The sequence below is a fragment of the Pelophylax lessonae genome, assembly GCF_965119305.1.
Source record: "Pelophylax lessonae genome assembly, chromosome: 3".
NCBI classification, from domain to species: domain Eukaryota; kingdom Metazoa; phylum Chordata; class Amphibia; order Anura; family Ranidae; genus Pelophylax; species Pelophylax lessonae.
Window position 1 is genome coordinate 556,121,748 of NC_138770.1, and position 20,996 is coordinate 556,142,743.

The following is a 20,996-nucleotide window of genomic DNA, read 5'->3' on the forward strand; positions in this document are numbered from 1 at the left end:
ACACCAAAATGTTCTATGAGCTATTGTGCCATGTGCAGAAAAGCCCATTGAAATCAAAGGGCTGCCCTGTATATATCACGGGAAAAACGAGCCAAAAAACATGCGCTCCCACTACACTAGATGTGAATGGGGCCTGCAAGTGAAATTGGTCTTACACAAGAACAATGAGGCTCCATTCACATCTGTGTGTTTCCAAACTCATGGCAAAACGCACAAAAATGCATGCTTTGCTTATACATTTCAGAAACACGCTACAAGCGCACCAAAAAGCACGGAAAAAAACGTTCCATTCTCTGTGCTAAAAAAGTTCTGGAGCTTTTTTGGGGTGATTGTTGAGCATAGGGCAGCCCATTATACTGAATTTCCTTAGCCTTTAAGGAAATTCTGTATGACTCAGATTTACAAGGAATTTTTGTAACCTGATTAGTGAAGTACACTATCCTGCAATTTGAGGATCAGCCTGCTGTTTTAGCCCCAGAGTCTTTTAGAGCTCTTATGGTTGAAAAGACCTTCTTGATACATTCAGTGTATAAAACATTCCTCTACAAGGACTGGACACAACCTATGATTTCATGGACTCCTCCTGTCAATGTGAAGGAGTTATTTTCTCTTTGAAAGGGAATATATTGCTATGTTTTCTGTGCCCACTCCATACACTTCAGTCATACCTTCAGAATACCATTGAACACGCTGATTGTGTTTTTGCATGTAAGGATTTTAGTTAGGTTTTCACTAAACTTCCACTTTAAGCTAGTGGGTTTAGTTCTGCTTTAAAGCGTAACTCCACTTTTGTCGAGAAAAAAATATTCCCCTCTTGGTGATCTATGTACATTGCAAGGATTTTAACAAACTTTGTTGCAGATTCCTACCTCTTGTTATTCTGAAAAAAAATTCTGTTTGTTCCTCTGTGCCTCTGTGCTGAGTGGGTCAAATGGGAGTGGTTTCATAATTATCTATCAGCTGTGGCAGCTGCAGGGCTCTGAGGGAAGCTGCTGAGCCTGCATCCCTTTAGACGTGTTCCTGTTGGGATTATCTCACCAAAAATGACATTTTTGTTGCAGGGGATGCCCGAAATCGGACTTGTATCTTAGGCAGACTTCTGGGAAAATTCTTGAGCCAATCACACAAGCAGGAAATTATGTTTCTGGGGTGTGGTCAGTACACATTCTGTGTACAGAACACCTCCAGGTAGCCATATTGCATTGTATTTTCAGAAAATTTAAACAGCTGCAGATTGAAAAGGAAAGTTCATTTTTAATTACATTCAATTACGATATGGTTTGTGTCGCAATTGTATAAGCTATATTTTTTATTCTTTTTTAAAGATTTTTTTTCCCCACGAAAGTGGAGTTACACTTTAACCACTTCTGAACCGGAATGTCCTTTTTTTCCCACAAATAGAGCTTTCTTTTGGTGGTATTTGATCCCCTGTGCAATTTTTTATTTTTTGCGTTATAAACAAAAAAAGCGACAATTCTAGAAAAAAAAACAATATTTTTCACATTCTGCTATATAACATTCCCAAAAAAAAAAAATTTAAAAATCAAAAATTTTCATACTTTTAGGCCAATTTTGCACCAAGCTCGCGACTGACATGGGGCTACATTGGTTTTTGAGCAGAAGGGCCAGCCTGCCGCAGTAAACATGCGGCGAGCAGTCCGGAAGCAGTTAAAGAGAACATGAACTCAAAATGTGATAACTTACTATGTTTTAGGTAACCTCTAGAAATGTACTTGTGCCTAAATCGTATTCTGAAAATGTACCTTTTGTCTGGCATTTCCCCTTATATTTTATTTCTTTTTCCACACTATTGGGTATTCAATATAAACACAGCTTCACTGTATTTAGTAAGATTGGTGTAAATTCACTTAGTAAAATTAACATTTACTGTGCTAAGTGAACAATCCTTGCTCCTTTAGAATAGCCAACCGTGCTCATTTATAAAAATGTGTTTTGTCCAACTGAGGAGCATCTCAAATACCAGTTTAAAAACCAAATAGGTGGCCTTCTTTGCCATAGGATAAAAACATAAGTAAATATTCAGTAATAGGTATATTCCAATAACTGGGTCCCTTTTCTTGTTTTATTCAATGCTGCTTGAGGAAAAAAGTACCGGTGTGCCTATTCTGGATTAAAGGAAATGGAACCAAGCTAGTCTGGTATTAATGTTGTTTAGCACACTACACTTGTAATGTGCATACTTTCCATGTAAAGACAATTGTCAGCTTTGCTTTTCATATCATAGCTAATATATTTCCACAACCATGACAAACAGACTTTCTCTTATACAGCTGTCAGACTAAATCTGATCACAAAACCAATATGAAGATGATACCAAAACAAGTTTCATCAGCCTTGAAATTTAAAAGTAACCTCAGAGGAAATTAATCTAAAAGCTTTTGTGTGTGTATGGCTGGCTGCCATTTTCAGGCTGTTTGCTTCTATTCTGAGTGCACCAAGCCATGCAGAAATTGTTATGAATTATGGCATTAGAAGTTATGCTTCAATGTGTAATTGTCTCATACAGCGGTTGTAGCAAATTTCACTGACAATTGCTAGCAGATTTAATTTAAGATATTAATACGCATGCTGGCTTTTTGCCCATATTTAATGTATGGAAAAGCCTGATCATTGCAGTATCTGAAAAGCAATACATTGATAAGAGGTCAGTGCTGATATTCCCCTAAGGTTGCTCTGGACCTCAGAACAACAAATGATATCCCTGCATTTGGGGGACGTGTTCTTTGTACATCATTTCACAGACCTCTTGTAAACATTCCAGACAGCCAGAATGTTCCAGTAAACATACAATCACATTTTGGTTTACTGGAGACAGACATTGTAGGAAAAAAAATGTTTATTTCTAAATATAGAACAACAATCTATGGCAATTATTACATGGTTTAAACTTACAGTAAACTTTTTAGGTAAGTATATAAAAAAAGTTATGAATGCGTATAAATGGGTATACGTGTGAGTGGCTTGTGTATACATTTACTGTCTGGTAAGTATTTGGTGTTTGTGTTTGTAGTGGCCATTTCCTCCCTTAAACTATTGCACACAGGAGTTGAAATACTAAAGAAGTAGAAAATGTTTAGTATGCTTGGTATAAAAAGCAAAAGCTGTGTTCATTTTGAAAACTTGGGTATGTGCAAATCAAATTTAAACAGCAGAGTGTTTTCATGCATCTTTTGGATAACTGAAGTGAAGTAAGCTTTACTTTATTCACAAGCGAGTGAGCGTTTACTTTGCAAAGTGAACATTCTCTATTCTCAGTTGTGGATTTCCTACCATAGATACTAAAGCGTTAGTAAAAGCTGCCTATTGGGTTTTTTTTTGGTTTTGTTTTTATTACCCCCCTCCCTTTCCTTCTACCTATCCTGTATAAAAAGATCTGTGTACCTACCCTTTTTAATCTGGTCTAGTCATGTGATCCAACAACAGCTGTGAATTGCTGGAGCTGTGATGTCGCCCATAGGCTGACATTGCCCATCCATCCTCTGTGCTCCTTCCTGCAGCATCTGCTAACTGACACAGGGAAACCAGAGCTGCCAGATCACGTGACTGGGTAGATTTTGAAAAAGTAAAGTACACAGATCTTTTTTTTAAACAAGGTATGCAGAATAGGTAGGAGAGGGGAGGGACATTTTTAAGAATGGTTATAGTTAACTTCCACGTTAAGTACAGTAAGGTAAAGGATTTCCAGTTTCTAAATAAAAAAAAGTCTCCTACACTCTCTTAGTACAGAGTGTTTATTTTCTTAACATTCATATTCCTGAAGACTCAGATGCAATATACCAGAGTTGGTGGGCAGATCTTTGGTAGATTCCATCAATGCATGTGTATGTCCAAATCTGTAACACCTGACTGCAATTAGAAAACCATAAGAAAGAGTTATCATTTTCATTTGGTATAAAATATTCCATGAGGGAAAGTCAGTTGATAGGGAGAATTTGGGTTTGGACTTTTATCTTTGGGAATTCATTTATGACAGCAAAGCTGATCTAGCGGTTGGAAAAAGTGTACCTAGTAATTAGTCAATGCTTTTCACTCAGCAGTTCATTATTCATGTTGTAAAACCCTATGTCATGTATTTGTAGCCCAGGGTAGCTGTAGCAAACTCGTTTTCCTGTGCCAAACTGTATATCAGCCAACATTTATTTGACAGTTTGTTACAAAAAAACTCAACTTTGTTGGAACCTTAATTCAGGTTTATGTGTCTTGTGAAAAAACTCAAGTGAAACCCTGCTGTCTATACAGCTGCTCGAAACAGTTTGTATTGTGTCAACAATGTAACCTTATAGCTCTATGATTTGATTTAGAACATGTGCCAGGAAAAAGAGCTGAAAATATCATTGAATAGACAAGACCCTGACCAAGAAAATGCTTAATGATGCATTGGAAACAGATATTGTATGGAGGGTAGGAAACAGACAGCTATGCACTATACCAAGCATTAATATTTACCTGCTATTTGAGTGTTAAAATTTTCAGTATTGTTGAAACCCGATGATCCATCATGTAATTAAAGCGGAATTCCGGCCTGAAAAAAAAGTTAGATAAAAATACCCCCCAAGACAGTCAGGGCTAGTGCATTTCAGCAGATAGCCTCTGAACTGTCCCTGGTTTTACTTACCTTTTAGAAGAAATACTTACCTTGAAAATGTCTTGTCCAGTGCTGCCATCTCAGGTGTGGGCAGCAGAAGCCAGAGCTTCGGTGTCCTCTTCCGTGACGTCGGAGTCCCAGAATGCCCTGCACCGTCCCTGCTTGTCACTTCCGGGGCAGGCGCGTCATCCCTGCACAGCTTCTGGGCATGCCCTGAAGCTGTTTAGCAGGGAATGACGCGCCTGCGCCGGAAGAGACGAGCAGGGCCGGTGCAGGCGCTATGACTCCTGGGAGCGATGACGCTCGGCTCCCAGGAGTCAATGCAAGCAGGAAGTGACGGCGGCGGCCGTGTCCGCAGAGGGAGGAAGAGGAAGGAAGGTAAGTGTTTTTTCTTTAAAAGCAAGGTAAGTAAATCAAAAAAAATGTTTTAATTATCCAATTCTTTTTCAGGTAATTTAGAGCAAACGGAATTCAACATTTCGTTTTTAGGCTGGAACTCCACTTTGAAAGATACTTTGTAGGCTGTGTATATAGATGGTAATACATATCTTTTTCATTTACCTTCAAAAATGTTAACACTGTAAAGTAAACCTGTCACAAATATGGGCAATTCAAACTGAGCATAAGGTGAAAAAATCATAAGTAGATGTTACTATACCCTTTCTGAAACCACTTTCCAAAACGATCATTGCATCTAGAAATATGGTCAAATATTGTACATGCTTTTTCAGTTTCAAGGTCATAATTGATCCCTTAATGTTGAAGTAGGTAGTAGTAATCAATAAAGAGATTCGGAAGGTGGGACAAGCTGACGTCATATGCCAAGATCTACTTCAGCTGTCTATATCTCTGAATCTGCTAATAATGTTTTTTTTTTTTTTATTAGATTTTTTTTTTTTATCTAGAGAGTTTGTTGTTTTTTTTTAGAAACAAAGAAAGCAACATGGTAAAAAGACATACAAAACAAAAAAAAGGAAAAAAGAGTTATTACAATCAATAAGAAAGAACATAAAAATGTTGCATCCACCATATAGGTATAGAGGTTCCTGAAATACATGAAATAAAGATATCCAATTTTGACAACCAGAATATACTCTAGAAAGTAAACAGGTCTCTTGGTTACATGAATCTAAAATAATGAAGCACAATTACGCCTTTGCATACCATCTCATCAATGTGCAATTTCAGCCCAGTAATCTACGTTAAAAAATACTGGATATTGCTACTTCTGGCTTGTTTAACCACCCTGGCCACATTTTGTCAAATTTTTTGGGGCAGCCCAGATGTTGATACATATGTTTTTCTAATCTAATGTCAGAGTTGACTTCCTCTTATCACACAGTAATAGTTCCGGTGAGGAGGAAGGCTGATAGCCTTTTCTGTACTCCAATTTTCCAGCTAAAAATAAAAGTTTGTTGATAGCTGTGGTCTTGTATTGGTTCTTAACTTGTAGTTCAAAATAGCCTAGTATGGAGGTCAAGGGCTTGTTTTGTAAGAAGAGCGTGCAGTACCTAGGTGTTGATTTACTAAAACTGAAGAGTGAAAAATTGGGTGCAGCTCTGTATAGAAACCAATCAGCTTCCTTTTTCTTTGACAAAACTAAAAGCGGTGTTCCGGCCTCAGAATTTTTTTTTTTTTCGATAAAAATACCCTCGGGACAGTCAGGGCTAGTGTATTTCAGCAATGATAGCCTCTGAACTGTCCCCGGGTTCACTTACGGTTTCGAATAAATACTTACCTTGAAAATGTCTTGTCCAGCGCTGCCATCTCAGGTGTGGGCAGCTGAAGCCAGAGTGTCCTCTTTGGTGATGTCGGAGTCCCAGAATCCCTGCACAGCTTCTGGGCATGCCCAGAAGCTGTTTAGCAGGGAATGACGCGCCTGCACCGGAAGTGACGAGCAGGGCCGGTGCAGGCGCATTGACTCCTGGGAGCGATGATGTTTGGTTTCCAGGAGTCAATGCAAGCAGGAAGTCACGGCGCGAGCCGCAGCCGCAGATGGAGGAAGGGGAATGAAGGTAAGTATATTTTCTTCAAAAACAAGGTAAGTAAAGCAAAAAAAAAATTGTGATTATTCAATTTTTTTTTTAAGTTACTTAGAGCAAGCGGATGTCAAATTTTAGTTTTGAGGCTGGAACTACACTTTAATTGAGCAAGCTGAAGTTAGAAGCTGATTGCCTAAAATGAACAGCTTCACCATATTTTGCACTCTCTAGTTTTAGCAAATCAACCCCTATATATTTTATAAGAAAATGCGATAACTTGTTGTCATGTATCTGAACATTTTAGGGCGTCACCAGAGCATATGAAGCAAGGTGCCCATTTTAACATGGCATCTGGGAAAAAAGGGTAGTCTCTTTGGCTAAATCGATGAAGGCGGTGCATGGTTCTGCACCTCAGATGCCCTATGGACTGTAGAATAATATCCCACTATTCTTCAGTGATTTGGCCAATGTCCTGCCTCCTCTAGATTTGCAAGGGAGGGGGTGGTGAGTGTATGAGACTAAAGTAATAAATATATATATACAGTGCCTTGCGAAAGTATTCGGCCCCCTTAAACTTTTCGACCTTTTGCCACATTTCAGTCTTCAAACATAAAGATATAAAACTGTAATTTTTTCTGAAGAATAAACAACAAGTGGGACACAATCATGAAGTGGAACGAAATTTATTGGATATTTCAAACTTTGTTAACAAATAAAAAAACTGAAAAATTGGGCATGCAAAATTATTCAGCTCCTTTACTTTCAGTGCAGCAAACTCTCTCCAGAAGTTCACTGAGGATCTCTGAATGATCCAATGTTGACCTAAATGACTAATGATTAGAAATAGAATCCACCTGTGTGTAATCAAGTCTCCGTATATATGCACCTGCACTGTGATGGTCTCAGAGGTCCGTTTAAAGCGCAGAGAGCATCATGAAGAACAAGGAACACACCAGGCAGGTCCGAGATACTGTTGTGGAGAAGTTTAAAGCCGGATTTGGATACAAAAATATTTCCCAAGCTTTAAACATCCCAAAGAGCACTGTGCAAGCAATAATATTGAAATGGAAGGAGTATCAGACCACTGCAAATCTACGAAGACCTGGCCGTCCCTCTAAACTTTCAGCTCATACAAGGAGAAGACTGATCAGAGATGCAGCAAAGAGGCCCATGATCACTCTGGATGAACTTCAGAGATCTACAGCTGAGGTGGGAGACTCTGTCCATAGAACAACAATCAGTCGTATACTGCACAAATCTGGCCTTTATGGAAGAGCGGCAAGAAGAAAGCCATTTCTTAAAGATATCCATAAAAAGTGTTGTTTAAAGTTTGCCACAAGCCACCTGGGAGACACACCAAACATGTGGAAGAAGGTGCTCTGGTAAGATGAAACCAAAATCGAACTTTTTGGCGAAAATGCAAAACGTTATGTTTGGCGTAAAAGCAGCCCAGCTCCTCACCCTGAACACACCATCCCCACTGTCAAACATGGTGGTGGCAGCATCATGGTTTGGGCCTGCTTTTCTTCAGCAGGGACAGGGAAGATGGTTAAAATTGATGGGAAGATGGATAGAGCCAAATACAGGACCATTCTGGAAGAAAATCTGATGGAGTCTACAAAAGACCTGAGACTGGGATGGAGATTTTCACGCCCAATGTTTCAGTTTTTTATTTGTTAACAAAGTTTGAAAAATTACAGTTTTATATCTTTGTTTGAAGCCTGAAATGTGGCAAAAGTTCGAAAATTTCAAGGGGGCCGAATACTTTCGCAAGGCACTGTGTATGTGTGTGTGTGTGTATATATATATATATATATATATATATATATATATATATATATATATATATATATATGAGAGAAAAAGTATTTGATCCCCTGCTGATTTTGTAAGTTTGCTCAGTGACAAAGGAATGATCAGTCTATAATTTAGGTTTATTTTAACCACTTAAGCCCCAGAAGATTTTGCTCCCTTCGTGACCAGGGCCTATTTTGCGATTCGGCACGGCATGACTTTAACGGACAATTGCGCGGTTGTGCGATGCTGTACCTAAGCAAATTTGACGTCCTTTTTTCCCCACAGAGCTTTCTTTTGGTGGTATTTGATCACCTGTGCGATTTTTTGATCATGCGCTATAAACAAAAAAAGAGCGTAAATTTTGTAAAAATAATAATTTTTTTCACATTTTTATATGAAATTCCTAAAAAAAATAAAAAAATCTAAATTTTTTAACATTTTCGGCCAATTTGTTTTATGCTACATATGTTTGGTAAAAAGTGTATTTTGATTATTTTGCGCAAAAGTTATTGCGTTTACTAACTAAGGGAAAGATTTTTGTTGTTTTTTTTTTTAACGAGTAATGGTGGCGATCTGCGATTTTTTTTTGTGGAACTGCGACATTGCGGTGGACAGATCGGACCCTTGACATTTTTGACACTTTTGGGGTTACCAGTGACATTACTACAGTAATCAGTGCTATACATATGCACTGTTACTGTAAAAATGACACTGGCAGTGAAGGGGTTAACTTTTTTTTAAGAGGGAGGGGTTAAGTGTGTCCCTAGGGGCGTGCTTCTAACTGTGATTGGATGTGGCTTGATGTGTAATAACAGAGATCAACGGTCCTACATAGCAGAACCGTATGATCTCCATTCTTACACAGGGAAGAATGACAGGCGGCTTTGTGTACATTAGCCGTCTGCCTTTCTTCCGGTGTAACGGACGATCGCGAGTGCCTGCCGGGGACACGCGCGGGGGGGGGGGGGTCCGTGACCGAGCGGGAGCGCGCCTCTGGCGGCGCGAGCTCGCTCCCTAGAGCCTCACAGGCTAGCAACGTAGCCCTACGTCGCTTTGCCTGTGAGGGGCTGACCGCCGCCGTAAATAGTCGTGCGGCGGTTGGCAAGTGGTTAACAGTGAGAGACAGAATACCAACAAAAACATCCAGAAAAATGTGTATATATATATATATATATATATATATATATTTATTCTTTGTACCTTGAGTTGAATATCATAGTGAGTAGTTCAGCCTTATGGAAGGTCAGAGGGCAAATTTTTTGTTGTTAAATGGCCCATCTAAGTTGCAGATACTTGTAAAAACTGTATTTTGGGGTATGCAATTTGTCCTGGAGTTGTTTAAATGGACCTAAAGGTAGTTTGTGTAAAGAATTGATGAACAGACTTGATACCTAGTGCTTTCCAGGCCTCAAACCTTCTATGGTTTGTACTTTTCTTAAAAGTGCATTATCTCAAAAGGGAGTATAGGTGTAGTGATAGTAGAATTTTCATTGTAATCCATGTTTTTGTTTTGCTCACAGAGGAAGGTAGAAGAAGAATGAGAGCGGAGCAGGAGGTTGGTTTCAAGGGAAAGGCCAGGGACTCCGTCTGAAGTATACAAAGCATGTGTGGGTTTGCTATCTGTGTTTAACACCCCTAACTAAATGTTGCAGATCACAGGTCACCAGGACAATTTTTCAGTCAGGACATAAGACAATATCTCTCTCTCCTAGGCCCAGATACACAGCCTATAGTAACCTCACATAATGAGCCTGTTAATATGGATCTCTTTATCTCAAGTGGGTATTCAATAGAGCCTTGAAGTAGTAAACCACCAAAAAAAAATAAAAAATCTACAAATAATGTCATATTGCGGGTATGCATCGCATTATGAAAGACTTACCTGAAAACGAAGCCCTCCAGCAGCTCTCTGTCACCGCTGACAGTGCTTCCATCTTGGCCGAGCAGCGATTATGTCACTCCTGTGCAAGTACGTGGGAGTCATGGCGTGGAATGTCTCTCTCTCTGGACGGCACACCGTCCATTGAGAACGCAGTGCGCATGCTCGTTATGGGCCTTGCTTTTTGCCCTAATCCAAATCATTTGGTGAAGGGGGGATAATGGTGTGGGGTTGTTTTTCAGGGGTTGGGCTTGGCCCCTTAATTCCAGTCAAGGGAACTCTTAAGGCATCAGCATACCAAGATATTTTGGGATATTTTGTTCCAACATGACTGCACACCAGTGCACAAATCAAGGTCCATAAAGACATGGATGATTGAGTTTGGGGTGGAGGAACTTGTCTGGAATGCACAGAGTGCTGACCTCAACCCGATAGAACACCTTTGGGATGAATTAGAGCGGAGACTGCGAGCCAGGCCCTTTTGTACACATTAGTGCCTGACCTCACAAATGAGATTTGTGACATGGTGCATTATCCTGCTGGAAGTAGTCATAAGAAGATGCGTACACTGAAGTAATAAAGGGATGGACATGTTCAGCAACAATACTCAGGTAGTCTGTGGCATTTAAATGATGATCAATTGGTTCCAAGGAGCCCAAAGTGTGCCAAGAAAATATCCCCCACCACCACAAGCCTGAACTGCTGATACAAGGCAGGGTGGATCCATGCTTTCATGTTGTTTATGCCAAATTCTGACCCTACCATCTGAATGTTGCAGCTGCAATAAAGATTCATCAGACCAGGCAACATTTTTCAAATCTTCTATTTTGCAATTTTGGTGAGTCTGTAAGAATTGTAGCCTCATTTTCCTGTTCTTAGTTGACAGGAGTAGCACCCAGTGTGGTATTCTGCAGCTGTAGCCCATCTGCTTCAGGGTTCAATGTGTTGTGCGTTCAGAGAATAGTATTCTTCATACTTTGGTTGTAACTAGTTGTGAGTTACTGTTGCCTTTTTATCATCTGGAACTAGTCTGCCCATTCTCCTCTGACATCAAAAAGGCATTTTTGTCCACACAACTGCCGCTCACTGTTTTTTTTTTTTTCTTTTTCGGACCATTCTCTGTAAAGCCTAGAGATGGTTGTGCATGAAAATCCCAGTAGATCAGGAGTTTTTGAAATACTCAGACCAGCCCGTCTGGCACCAACAACCATTCCACGTTCAAAGTCACTTAAATCCCCCTTCTTCCCCATTTTGATGCTCAAACTTCAGTCCTCTTTGCGTCTAAAATCATACATACAATCCATATAGGGGGAAAGTTTCCGCGCTATTGGAGAAAATTAAGTAAATAAATGACTGCAGCCTACCTCAAAAATATAGATAACTATATTTGGTAAATGTGAGGAAAGGGGAGGTAATATGGCGCTGTCAGGCTAATAAATAGGAAAAAATAAATATGTCTTAAAGTGCACTGGTGATAGGTGAATAAGAACCAGAATATATAAAACTTCATATGGTGAATCCTTAAAAGGTGTAAATAAGTTTGAATAAATTGGTAAAAAATGTGTATCTATATAATAGAAAAATTTAAGATATAGGTGATACAAAATCAATGTGTAATCTTAAAAATATATGTATAACTATATAAAAGATTTAAAGTGATGTTATAAATATCTTCCATATATACTTAAAGTGCTAATTAATCAATCGGATATATATTGTGCTAATGGGCCAAACGGTAAATAACTTTGTATAAATCTGTGCACATACAAATCATAAATAGTGTCCAACAAATTAGATAGCATAAATAAATAAATAAATATAAAACGAATATATAGGAAAATTGTCCATATAAATAGCCAAATATTAAATGATGCTACAAATATAATTGAGTCCCAAAAAGGGTGATGAAGTAGGGATTTGACAGGATAAAATGGATTACAGGACTTCCAGACTGATGGGGGTGCTCAATACAGGAATCAGTGCTCCCCTCCTATTATTCCCGCACTCACCAGATGGTGGTACCCCCACAGGGGTAATCAGCGTTTGGGGTGACTCTTGGAGGTCCCTCCGAAGGTTGGCTAGTAATCCACTTAAACCCGACTTCGTATCCTACTCCAGGGAAATTTGATGAAAAATCCCTCCTCTTAGAGTACTCCAAAAAAGTTTGAGAGATCCGGATGAGGAAAGAAAGAAGGGCTCCAATAGTGAAGTATTGTAAAAAATTGGTGCTTTATTAATATAAAATAACAATACTCACATTAAATAGAAAAAACAGTGCATGTATGTCCTAGGGACCGCAACACCCTCGTGTGGCGGTAGTTCCGGGACGCGGTGCGTTCCACCGGCCGGATGTGCGTCTCAGTCAACAGGAAGCGGAACTGACGTAACCACGCTCTACGCGTTTCGTCATCAATGACGTCATCAGGAGCAGCGTGGAGACGCTGCTCCTGATGACGTCATTGATGACGAAACGCGTAGAGCGTGGTTACGTCAGTTCCGCTTCCTGTTGACTGAGACGCACATCCGGCCGGTGGAACGCACCGCGTCCCGGAACTACCGCCACACGAGGGTGTTGCGGTCCCTAGGACATACATGCACTGTTTTTTCTATTTAATGTGAGTATTGTTATTTTATATTAATAAAGCACCAATTTTTTACAATACTTCACTATTGGAGCCCTTCTTTCTTTCCTCATCCGGATCTCTCAAACTTTTTTGGAGTACTCTAAGAGGAGGGATTTTTCATCAAATTTCCCTGGAGTAGGATACGAAGTCGGGTTTAAGTGGATTACTAGCCAACCTTCGGAGGGACCTCCAAGAGTCACCCCAAACGCTGATTACCCCTGTGGGGGTACCACCATCTGGTGAGTGCGGGAATAATAGGAGGGGAGCACTGATTCCTGTATTGAGCACCCCCATCAGTCTGGAAGTCCTGTAATCCATTTTATCCTGTCAAATCCCTACTTCATCACCCTTTTTGGGACTCAATTATATTTGTAGCATCATTTAATATTTGGCTATTTATATGGACAATTTTCCTATATATTCGTTTTATATTTATTTATTTATTTATGCTATCTAATTTGTTGGACACTATTTATGATTTGTATGTGCACAGATTTATACAAAGTTATTTACCGTTTGGCCCATTAGCACAATATATATCCGATTGATTAATTAGCACTTTAAGTATATATGGAAGATATTTATAACATCACTTTAAATCTTTTATATAGTTATACATATATTTTTAAGATTACACATTGATTTTGTATCACCTATATCTTAAATTTTTCTATTATATAGATACACATTTTTTACCAATTTATTCAAACTTATTTACACCTTTTAAGGATTCACCATATGAAGTTTTATATATTCTGGTTCTTATTCACCTATCACCAGTGCACTTTAAGACATATTTATTTTTTCCTATTTATTAGCCTGACAGCGCCATATTACCTCCCCTTTCCTCACATACATACAATCCAGTCCTCTCAATGATTAGTGAGATATCACAGATGAGATGCCACAGATGTACAAGCAGCAGGACTGACCTCAAAGTCCAGAATACACAAATAAAATCCAAGGCTGCAACACTTTTTCTTTAATGGATAATAATCATAATGTACATAAAATCACAATTAGTGTTCCTCTGGTGCAGTGTTCCCAGCTTGAGGAAGGAAGTTTACCAAAAGCTTGCTTTGTGATGGGGCACTGCTTTAGTTTTTATGCACATTATGATTATTATCTATTGAATAAGCGAAAAAAAAATCTGATTTCTGCAGTCTTGAATTATATATATATATATATATATATATATATATATATATATATATATATATATACACACACTGCTCAAAAAATTTAAAGGAACACGTTATAAACACATCAGATCTCAATAGGGAAAAATATCATGCTAGAAATCTATACTGATATGGACTGGGTAATGTGTTAGGAACGAAAAGATGCCACATAATTTTAAGGAAATGAAAATTATCAACCTACAGAGGGGCTGAATTCAAAGACACCCCCGAAAATCAAAGTGAAAAAATTATGCAGAAGGCTAGTCCATTTTGCTGAAATTTCATTAAAGCAAATTAAAATGATACTCAGTAGTTTGTATGCCCCCCACATGCTTGTATGCATGCCTGTCCTAATGAGAAGACAGATGGTGTCCTGGGGTATTTCCTTCCAGATCTGGACCAGGGCATCACTAAGCTCCTGAACAGACTGAGGTGGAAACTGGTGGCGTGGATGGACCGAAACATAATGTCCCAGAGGTGTTCTATCAGATTTAGGTCAGGCAAGCACGGGCCATTCAATGGTATCAATTCCTTCATACTCAAGGAACTGGCTGGATACTCTCACCACATGAGGCCGGCATTGTCTCGCACCAGAAGGAACACAGAATCCACTGCACCTGCGTAGGACCTGACAATGGGTCCAAGAATTTAATCTCGATACCTAATGGCAGTCAGGGTGCCATTGTCTAGCCTGCAGAGGTCTGTGCGTCCTTCCATGGATATGCCTCCCCAGATCATCACTGACCCACCACCAAATCGGTCATGCTGAATGATGTTCCAGGCAGCATAACATTCTCCATGGCTTCTCAAGACCCTTTCACGTCTGTCACATGTGCTCAGGGTGAACCTGCTCTCATCTGTGAAAAGCACAGGGTGCCAGTGGCGGACATGCCAATTCTGGTGTTCAATGGCAAATGCCAATCAAGCTCCATGTTGCTGGGCAGTGAGCATAGGGCCAACTAGAGAATGTCGGGCCCTCAAGCCACTCTCATGAAGTCTGTTTATGATTGTTTGGTCAGAGACATTAACACCAGTGGCTTGCTGGAGGTCATTTTGTAGGACTCTGGCAGTGCTTATCCTGTTCCTCCTTGCACAAAGGAGCAGATACTGGTCCTGCTGATGGGTTAAGGACCTACGACGGCCCTGCCCAGCTCTCCTAGATTTACTGCCTGTCTCCTTGAATCTCCTCCATGCTTTTGAGACTGTGCTGGGAGACACAGTAAATCTTCTGGCAATGGCACGTATTATTGTGGTATCCTGGAGCAGTTGGACTGCCTGTACAACCTCTATAGGGCCAGGTATCGCAAAACTAGTGAAGAACATTTGGAAAAGATGAGTAGGGAAAAAAATGTCAGTGGCCTCCACCTGAAAAACCATTCCTGTTTTGGAGGTTGCCTCATTGTTGCCCATCTAGTGCACCTGTTGTTAACTTTATTAACACCAAAGCAGCTGAAACTAAATAACAACCCCCTCTGCTACTTAACCGACCAGATCAATATCCCAGGAGTTTTTAACTGACTCATTGCTATTCTCTGATTAAAAAGTATTCCTTTTTTGAGCAATATATACATCGATCACACAATAGATGCCCCCCAGCAACAATAGATTCCCCCAGAAACAATAGATCCCCCCAGCAACAATAGATTTCCAAGCAGCCAGTATCACTAGACCCTCCAGCACCAAGCAACAATAAACCCCCCTCTCAACAAAGGATCCTTCCCAGCAAAAATTGACCCCGGCAACATAACTCCCCCATAGCAACAATAGATCCTTCACAATAATAAACCCACCCACAACAATAAATCCCCTACACCCCCAGTGACAATAGATCCCCCAGCAGCTTGCATTCCCCTGTTTTCCCTCTGAGAAAAAAAGTAACTATGTGTAAAAACCATGCTTAATCAGCGTAGTCCTAAAGTGATACCCAAAAAAGATTGCTGCTAGAACATCATGCAGCGTTTTTTACTACATCTCTCAACAACTATGCAATACATAAAATGCAACGCAATCACATAAATGAACATAAAATAATTATAATAAAAAAAACAAAGTCCCATCTGCATTCTCTTCTTCTCTTCTGTGGCATACCAAGGGGTTGGCAAGATGGGCGCCAACAGGCTGAGGGGGGGGGGGCGCACAAAAAAATTGGCACTGCTCAGCCCCTGCGGCTCCAGTCCCGGAGCTCTGTGTCCATTCCAGGTGGCGGCAGTGCTGGGCACTCCGGAGCTCTGTCTCTGCCCACACTTGCGGCCGGTCAGTGACATGATCGTGACATCATCAATCCGCTCCAGCTCTGCAGCAGGCTGGGGATGGTGAGTGCACTGAGGCTGTCAGAGGATACTGCACTTTACATAGTATCACTGTTCTTTGCACTACTTTAATAAATAAGCTTGTATGTTGCAGAATGGATTGGTACAGTCTAGTCAAAGAATGAATTTAAACATTTAGTTTATAGAGCTTAAAATATTACCAGCATCAGCTACAATACAAGTCATACATTAGATTTCCATTAGATGCTCATGAGCTTAATCATTATCCACCAAAGCACGCTGCCAAAACACTAATGAAGCTTAGAGAAAATTATCAAGCTATTTATTAACGTTTGCCACTTTATTTATGATATCATTTTACAACTAACCTTTGACACTTTTTGTATTGACGCACTTTGTTTGCCTTTACATTTTAACAAAAGTCTTAAAATGCGAGTTAAATTAAAATGAAAACAGCCACAGTACAGTTATAGTTGCAAAAAAACAAGCATAATTTAAATAAATTACCTGACCTTTTAAAGGGTGCAATCCAGGCATTCATTAATACTGTTTAAACAGGGTTCTGAATAGAGGGCGTAAAGTTAGAAACCCTGTTAGGTTCATATTGCACCAATCTGTCGTGCACACATACTGTACTTCCATGCTATCAGAGTGTAGGTGCATGGCCTGTGCATGTGCCTGTGGCACAGCTATGTTCAAAAAAAAACAAGGAATGGCAAGCACACCAAGAGTAAATATTTGTGGTCCTTAGCAGCTCTGTGCTGTCCGTGAGACCAGTTGAGGTGGCTGCTTCAGGCAGCCATATTTGTGGTGGGGAAGTCAAAAATGTCAACCTCTGCTGGCATCTGTCTTTGGAGCAGCCCTCTTCAACAGGATAACCAGCGAGAAAGAGAATCTTCCAAGCAGGGACATAGACAACAATAAAAACCCTCCAAAATGAGGAATGGCCATCACACCAAAAAAATAAAGATGCAAAATGGTTTACTTGTGACCACATGCCATAACAGCCAAGATGGCAACATTTTGTACTCACATTAGCCCTCTTTTGCAATCTGACACACATGGACAAACAAATGTATACAATATTTAAATACCCTCGCCCTGATCATCTCATTTGGTCCCAGCAAGATCTCAGTGGACTTTTGGACTGTCCCCATGCTCACTAGCTTCATAGGCTGCATAGGAATATCAATGTATGGGTTTATAGGGGGTGGTAAACTACTTACCAAAATACAGATGATCCCCAACATCTTGCAAGTGGTGCTTTTCAGAACTTGCTGGGTTTCAAAATTCAGAAGTTAGTGACTGGGGGGGGGGGGGGGGGGGCATTTGAGGACATAAATATCACAGTTGAAAAAATGAAGGGAAAGAGAGAAAAGATAGGAAAAAACAAAAAATAGCAGGAAAAAAAAATGTAATTCTCACCTTTTTCTTTTGCAGCAGCATGGGTCTTTTTGTACAGCAAAGTCCATTGTGTGGGTACAATGAGCACAATCAAAATGAAAACTCATAATGCTAATCTCATAAACATACATTATCATGGATCAAAAGGTGTTGTAATGCAAGCAAAAAAAAATAATAAATCTGCCTGCAATTCGTTTAAATCAACATTTTGCCAAGTTACCCCACAGAGACATCTCGAACCCTGTGATATTAAACAACATGTTGCATTCCCAGTCAGGAATTACACCTTTAATCCTTTTATAAGGATTATACAAAAATCTTTAAAAATCTCAGCAGAAACTAAACTTCATAAACACCCTGGTGTTTCCTCTCTCGTTCATGCTGTTTAATTAGTTTTTCATCATTGCAGATCCAAGAAGAACAGAATCCAAAGGCTACGCAGGATTGACAAACTGGGAGAGCTGAAATGTGGAAAAAGGAAGAAAACAAAGTAAGTCCAGGTTTACTGGTTGCAGTTTTTATTGAACCCCCTTGGGCTATGTCTAGCTATGCAGCATAACCTTTGTACATGACATTGTCCAGCTGATTCACAGAAAGGAATATCCTTTTCTATCCCTCCCTTTCTTTGCTGGCTTTGATGTCTTTAAAATGTGTGTCACAGACAGAGACAAGCTGCTTGTGATAACCAAAACCCACAAGCCAAGTAATAAATTTAATCGACTGTACTATAATACACCGAAGTTATGACTCGTTAAGGCAGCCAAGCTGTTACCTTGTTCAATTGAGTAAATTAAGCTTTGCAACAATGACGGCCTTCCTCTGTTGAGAGCCAAAGCAAACATGACACTGATAGGTATTAAAGAGGAAAATTAAGTGAAATATTAAAGCAGCAGTGCCTGCCACAAGCTTCTCATATTCCCCATGACAACATTTGTGGCTTTATTCTCATATATTAAATATTTACTGCTTTATGTGAATATGCTGTCTGTGAGATATTTAGTAGTTATATTATTATCTTCCACAACTTTTTGCATAAATATTTTAATCCATTAATAAATCTAAACTCTAGGAAAATAACTACAGTAAAAGCCTGAAACTGCCAAAATATTAACAATTTTGAGAACTACACTCCCCTGCAAAAACAGCAGGGCTAGATTGGAGATCTCGGTTTTGTCTACTGCAGCTAAGTAATACAGCTAACCGTCCCACTCCAGCCTGTGATTGGACAGAGCAGAAGAACACTGATGAGGTCATTTTACCTTCATACCTTTCTCATAAAAATTATTAAAGTATAACTCCACTTTTGTTGAGAAAAAGCATTCCCCTCTGGGTGATCTCTGTACATTACAAGGATTTTAACAAACTTTGTTGCAGATTCCTACCTTTTGTTATTCTGAAGAAACCCATGTTTGTTTCTCTGTGCTGAGTGGGTCAAATGGTGGGGGTTTCATAATTATCTGTCAGCTGTGGCAGCTGCAGGGCTCTAATAAGAAAATCTGCTGGGCCTGCATTACTTTAGACGTGTTCCTATTGGGAGTATCTCACCAAAAATGACATTTTATAGCAGAGGATGTCAGAAATCTGACTTGTATCTTAAGCAGACTTCTGGGAAAATTGGTGAGCCAATCACACAAGCAGGAAATTATGTTTCTGGGGTGTGGTCAGTACACATTCTGTGTACAGAACAGCTCCAGGTAGCCATATTGCATTGCAATTTCAGAAAATTACAATAGCTGCAGATTGAAAAGGAAAGGTAATTTTTAATAACATTCAATTACAATATGATTTGTGTCGCAATTTTATACGCTGAATTGTTTTTTCTTTATTTGCTATTTTCTTTTCCACACGAAAGTGGAGTTACCCTTTAACCACTTAAGGACCGCCCGCCTCGGTTATACTGCAGCAGGCAGCCCCTCCTGCGCGAACCGACATAGGTATACATTGGTCACGCGCCTGCAGCTAGGGGGGGAGCGCCTGCCACCGGCGGGAACACTCCTGCCCCCACTCAGCAGCGGGGACTCAGATGCATGGGGCAGACTGCTCCGATTGCTGCCTGACATCCACGATCGTTCCCTGCTGAGAGAGAAGAACGGTCAGCTGTTGTAAACATAGCTGACCATTCTTCTCTCTGGAATGATCACGGAGTGTCTGTGATCCTTCTATGTAGGAACACAGGTCTCTGTGATCATTTCACAAGCCACGCCCCCCACAGTTAGAATCACTCCCCTAGGCTCACATTTACCCCTTGATCACCCGCAGTGTAATTATTACAGTAACAGTGCATATTTTTAGCACTGATTACTGTAGTAATGTCACTGGTCCCCCCAAAAGTGTCAAAAATGTCAGTTAGGGGTCCGATCTGTCCGCCGAAATGTCGCAGTCTTGCTAAAAATCGCAGATCGCCACCATTACTAATATAAAAATAAAAAATAAAAATTACATAAATCTTTCCCATAGTTAGTAGACGCGATAACTTTTGTGTAAACCAATCAAAATACGCTTATTGGGATTTTTTTTTACCAAAAATATATAGCAGAAAACAAATTGGCCTAGAAAGTTAAAAAAATTTTGATTTTTACATTTTTTTGGGGGGAATGTTAAATAGCAGAAAGTGAATTACTGTGTTTGTTTTTTTTTTCAGAATTGTTGCTCTTTTTTTGTTTATAGCGCACAAAATAAAAATTGCAGAGGTGATCAAATACCACCAAAAGAAAGCTCTATTTGTGGGAAAAAATGGACATCAATTTTATTTGGGTACAGTGTCGCACGACCACGCAATTGTCCGTTAAAGTCTTAGCACGCATCGGCGCCATGTTCGGCTGCTCCACCCCCTTCCCCTTGTGGCATTGGGTTGCTGGGGCAACCCGCTAATTCCCATCTGACGCCTGGCTGGGTGGGCGTGTGCCCATCCCCGGCGCCCGATATGAGGACATACCTCCCGACCATATAATGGCGTCCCCACATGGCGTTGGCGGTTATCTTTGCCGCTGTCGGAAGGGGTCTGAGTTGAGGAGCTGGGACGAGTCAGGACGCTATTTGTTCTCTGTGGGTAAACTTTTAGCCTGTACTCACTTGCACGAACTTTCTCCTTTCACTATTGCACCAAGTTCTAGGTAATATGTTTGATGACACTTTCTCACGCTTTTCCCTGGTTTATTCACTGCTTGACTACATATGGTTGGTGTAATATATCTCACTCTCGTTCTTTCCCTTTCTTCTCACGATTTATAGGGCACTTATTTCCTTTTTATTC

The 20,996-nt window shown here is 40.0% G+C and overlaps 1 long non-coding RNA gene across 1 annotated transcript in view; it reads left to right on the forward strand.

Moving 5' to 3' along the window:
• LOC309551362 overlaps positions 1-20,996 on the forward strand; it is a 715,521-nt gene that overhangs the window by 485,055 nt on the left and 209,470 nt on the right. Inside the window, exon 5 of the long non-coding RNA XR_014225072.1 lies at positions 18,153-18,233. This is a non-coding gene — a long non-coding RNA (uncharacterized lncRNA). The remainder of the gene's footprint in view (positions 1-18,152; positions 18,234-20,996) is intronic.